Source organism: Rhinolophus hipposideros, assembly GCF_964194185.1.
Source record: "Rhinolophus hipposideros genome assembly, chromosome: 1".
Classification (NCBI taxonomy): Eukaryota; Metazoa; Chordata; class Mammalia; order Chiroptera; family Rhinolophidae; genus Rhinolophus; species Rhinolophus hipposideros.
The window spans coordinates 33,487,593-33,493,434 of record NC_138047.1 but is presented as its reverse complement, the minus strand read 5'-3'; positions in this window follow the sequence as shown (position 1 = coordinate 33,493,434).

The window sequence follows — 5,842 nt, the reverse complement described above, 5'->3', positions numbered from 1 at the left end:
GACACTGAACAGATGCCTGCCAAAAGCCAAAGCCAGCCACAGTATCTTGTAACACTTGCTGAAGTTTACAAACATAGTGAAAGCCATAGAGACATTCAGTTTGATAAAGTGGAATGGTAGATTCAGTTTCGTTGTGGGCATGTGTTATTAAACTCTGATTTAGGATCATTTATTTGAGGTAAGCAATGGAAAGTAAGAGGACCCTCCTTCTGCTTCATAGACTACAAGAGTATGTTCGACCTAGACAAGATTTCCTAATAACATGCACTAAAAATCAATATATGGTACATGAGCTTAACATGATGATCTTAGCAGCAATCTGAAAATGGGGTGTTGTCAATTTTATCTAAATCTGAACTATTTAATTTATATAAACAACATTTAGCAAGGCTACCTATGATCTACCTCTGATTTTTGCCCCTGCTTCTTACTTCTCCAGCAGAGCCCAAGATGGATATACAAATGTGACCCACTAGTACTTTACACATATAGGGCATGTCATGTCCCATTTTTGAGCCAATCCTGACTACTAGAAGGCATCGGACCCATTTCTACCCCAGGAAGTTACCTGAGTTGGTTCCCTCTACATCTGTCAATCGCTTCCAGGAGACTTCTCCCTAGTTCTGACCCAGGTAGCCTGGCTAATATTCCCAATTCCTATCTGGATCTGGTTGTTTGTCCCTAACATCAGCCTCATGATTAGAGGTCAAGTTCCCCTGTGATCTGTTTCATGCTGATTCTCCTTCTAGGACTTAGACATCCCGTGTATCCATATCTCAGTAACTAAAATATGTTGTTCAAGGGTCGATTATTTGGCATTTCCAACTAGAAGGAATTTCCAACTAGAGCCAAAGGCAGAATGGTAATATTTTTCCACACTGTTTAAAAACATTTGGAATTTGAATTTCTTTCATCAGAGCTGTCCTTTACTAGGTAAGTAGTCAGGCAACAGTGGGTCACACATTTATTGAGAATCTACTATTGAGTACCAGACTATATTCAAAATGTCATAGTTACAGAAGGGGACAAACTAAACAGAACTGCATTTTAAAGAGATATATTATAGTATTGATTCTACTGTATATCTACAACAATGTTGACTAGCCAGGCATTGTTCTATGAGCTTTAGGTTTAAGTCATTTAAGTTTTGTAACAACTTTATGAAGTACTATTATCACATTTTACAGAAAAAGAAATAGAAATTTAATAACTTACCCAAGTGGAAGCTAGTAGATGGAAGAGCCAATGTTTGAAAACTGATAGACTCAGCCCAGAGCCCACATTATTACCCAAGAGAATTTCAGGAGTTAACCAAAATATATAAAGAAGTAAGCATTTATTATTAACATGGAGAGTGCCAAGGGGAGAGGAAATGGGCATTCAGTGAAGGCCTCTTAAGTAGGTCATTTGGATTTAGACCTGCTTGATGAGAAGAAGCCACTTAAAACACTATGTGAAGAGGATTTAAAGCAAGTACTCTGAGAAAGCAAGGAATTTGGCAGTTTATGGTTTAGAAAGCAAGCCACGTGGTGGTGATTGGGATCAGGGAAAAGTTGAAGGAGGTGAGGTCAGAGGCATAGGCAGACACCAGATCATAAGGGCCTTGGTAAGGAACCTATATTTTATCATTGGAATGAGATGCCATGGCAGCAGGGGCTAATCAATGGAATAATATGATCAGTTTTTACAGAAACAGAAGAGCAAGACTTTTTAGGAGGATGCTGTGGCAGTATCAGAGGCATGAGGTACAGGCGGCTTGGACTAGTGTAGCAGTGGAAACGGGAGAACCGGTAGAAAAGTCTTGACAGCTAAGGGAAGAATGAATTGAACGGGTCAAGACTGAAGCCACATATAAGGAAGGAGTTCATTCCAGGAAAATAAAGGTAAGTTGTCCAAACTGGAGAAGGTCCAATGGAGATACAGAGGACTGAAGAGGTAAAAAAAGTATGTGGAGAGAATGTTTTACAGGGTTCACTTCTATTGGATAGGAAGGACAATTATTGAGGATGATTTCTAGAATTCTGACAACTTCCCTGTCCTAATGTATTCATGTGTAAAGTAGGGTCTCAGCTCCCGACAGGTGAATGCAGGATATGGTGAGGCCGAAAAGGAACAACAACGGAGCTAGAGATAGGGGGTTCATACCACTATATTCTCGATGGCGGCTGGTCGAGATAAAGAAGCAAACATCCACCAGTGCTCCCAACAATGGGTCTTCCTGCACCACAGTCTCGCTGGCGGCCGAGCAAGACCTAGGAAATGGGATCCACACGATCTGCACCATCCGCGCTTGCTGATGTAGCCAAAGCCGTTACATACGAAACACTAGTGACTAATGGCCAACGGGTTACAGCTGATGGCCAACTGGTTACTGCTGATGACCAAATGGTTACAGCTGATGGCCATCTAATAACCGAGCCAGCACCTTTCCATGTGAGGCAGAGAGCCTGGAAATTGCTCTCCTGGCCCTTTCCCTACGTCATGTTATAGGAAAAGGCCAAATTGTTGTATTGGTAGCCAAATCTAGATCCTATTTTATATTCCTTCTTTCAAAGTTCTGTAATGTGAGGACATAGGTCCCTTCCTGTTACAACAAGGACTCAGAATGCATTATTTTTCTCCGACATGTAAATTCAATGAAGTTTACCAAAGATAATATGTTTAACCTTAGCCCATTTAAATTTTAAACTTTTGTGATTTTTGTACTTTCCACTTTAGTTTTCCTTTATGAAAAATCAGCTTCACTAAAGGAATTGTAGAAATATGTGGACCAAACTTGGTATGTAAAAATGAAATTAATCTAAGCCTCAAGTGAATTACATAATCCATGAAACATTAAAAGACCAAATAGCTTTATTCTTCTGACAAGTGCATTAATGGACCATTAATACACCAATATTTTGAAGCTACTCATATATATGTAACATTGTAGATGCATAAAATACATTTCACTGTTTTTTGCCATTAATGAAGCATCTAATTGTTATAGTGTATGTTGAAGGACACAGTTTAAATCAATATTATAAATAGTCACACTTTCATTAATGATTTTAGTTTATCTACTTAAATAAGTATTTCTGTGTTCTGAATGATCAAAAAGACTGGATCATATGAATAAGGATTCTCTCCTGAGGTAAAGAGCACCATATTTTACTCACACTTTGCTTTCTTTTCCTTTCCTTCTCTCTTTTTCCCTTCTCTCTTCCTCCAGCCTTTCCTCCCTTTCCTGGGTTCTCTCTCTAAACTCTTGTCATACAGGGACTCAGCTCCTGCTCCCCGCACGAGACCGCAGGATATAGTGAGGCCAAAAAGGAACACCAACGGAGCCATCGATAGGGGATTCATACCATTATATTTTTGCTGGAGGCTTGGTTGGAGACACAGGAAGCAGGAGCCACATGCTAGCTACAATCCTCCTTCCACTTCTATGCCAACCAACCACCCACTTGTGTCGCCACGACAGTTATATCAGTGGCTAATGGCTAACTGGTTACAGCTGATGGCCAACTCATCACAGCTGATGGCCATCTACTACTACCCGAGCTACCACCTTTCCACGTGTGCCTGAGAGCCTGGAAACTGCTCTCTGGGACTCTGTCCCCACAGAGTGGATGCCTCAGCAATCAAAGCTTCAGTCAAGCACTTAAATTACAAAAAGAAAAGTTCTCCGTCAGCGCTTACTCTACAGTTACAGACCCTCTCAATTAAACAATAAGGATTTTAGGAATATTAATATTCCATATTGGCCACATGAATGGCCCAAGGTAGAAAAGGGACTATCTTGGAAAGAAATGTTGGTTGTAAAATTCATTATAAACTGATTCATAAGAAACTCAAAAAAGGGAGAATGCACATTCACAGAGCAGATACATTTCTGTTCTTCCAACGGACATTGGTACAATTTTTGGACAGTAAAAATTTTTACATAAATTTTGCAAATATCACAAATATCATTTGCTGCAATATATATATTTGTAGTCATTTGTAAAAGGTGTGTACATGTCCTAACATCACCTTCTTAAAAACTGTGAAAGAATTTCAGTCTGAAATGGAACCAGAGGCTATAAAATAGAAAAATCTCTTGCATTTGTCCTCAGAAGTGAGAAATTGACTTCCCATAAATGTCTCATTTACAGAAAACTGATAATATTGAAATTTTCTTAAATGATTAAGTGTTAGTTGGGGATTGTCTCCTATCAACGTTGGGATGTTTTGCTTATGGTTTCCAGAGGCATGAACAAGAAAGGACCCAGGTTGTGTTGGTCTTGCAAAATAAGCTGGATTGAACTTTGTTTGTATGACTGGATGAATTTTGTATGCTAGGGGAATATTCAAAGCTGCTCTCCAATTGTTTTGATTTTAACAGACTCTAACTGAACTCTCCCCATTTTACATTCCCTGCCCATAAATACAGCCTGCTCCAAACCCTCAGCAGACTCCCTGATAACTTGCTACATTTTGTGTGTCCAAATTGCAATTCTTCTGCTATTCCCAAATAAGCTCAAATTTTTGACCATTTTGAGCTTGTCTCAGTTTACCTCTTTACTTAGGTTGACAAAACAATAGGAAACAGCTAACCCTGTATCTTTCACACTGGGAAGAAGACCTTATTCACTGAGAGGTGAGAACTACTGGGCTTCAAACCTTCCACCTTCAAACCTAAAAAGGTACCTTTGACTAAAAGTGTTGCAGAGAAATCTAGTGGAATGGCAAAGGATAATTGGAAGATTACTGGGGGAGCTAGAATCAGAGAATGGGGACTTGATTATCAATTCCCCGTGCATCCATCTCTGGCCAGCAGATACAATCTTGGGTCAAGGAACTCACAGCTTTGGATCCTGTAGTCACTGTCAACCTTTTCCTCTAGAACTCTTTTTCTTCCTTACCTGTTTTTTTGTTTATTTTCTTTTCTGATGGACGCATGTTTTTCTTTAGCCACACAGAACCCCTTTATTAAGTTGTACCAACTGCTTTTCTGGCTTTTATACCATTCTTTCTTCTTAAGGTAGTTTTGGATATTCATGAACTCATCTCTTGAGACAGATTTTAGGATTTAAGAGATCATGTTTGGGCTCTGATTTCCAAATCAAGGAAAGAACAGGAACTGCTATTCTGATCATGACAGTAAGCACAGTTTGTTGACTGGCCAGATAAGAAAATGTACACCAGTGAAAAAATTCAACAAGTAGTTTTCTGAAGGGAAAATTTCAGGGAGCATGATGAACTAGGGAAGTAGTGAGAATTTATGGTGGTTATGCTAAGAATTGATGTTTACTTTCTGGGTGGTTACATAAGTCTCTACAAGATTAATTAAAAACAAGCACTATTGATCGTTGGTCAGGAAAGAGTCTGCAGTTGTATCCACTAATGGCCAGACACCAAACAGGTGTTTGTATAACCCAAACAATAAAAGGAAGAAGGCCAAAGACAAATAATTCCAGTTATTTCTAAATCGCTAAATCAGTAAGTTTCATTGAGGAATTTGGGAACCATAAGCTTTGCTTTTGAGGTTTTTTTTGTTTTTGTTTTGTTTTTATCATCAAGACCAATGAAGTAGTTGAATAGGTTTTCACCACTATTGCAAGACCACCAACAGTGTAAAACAAAACAAAATGTGCCTTTTCCCTTGTAGTCCTACTTAACTTTTTAAACCAATAAATGATGAACAGAAATCAGAGACCAGTTTATACATTTCAAGCATGAAACAGAAAAATCCTTTTTTTACTTTTGGTTGTGTAAGGCAGTTGCCTTTTTCACATTTCATACTTTTTTAAAGACAAATTTTACCTTCTCATGAAATTTATTTCTTCTCCATCCACACTGCTGCCATCATTTACCTCTT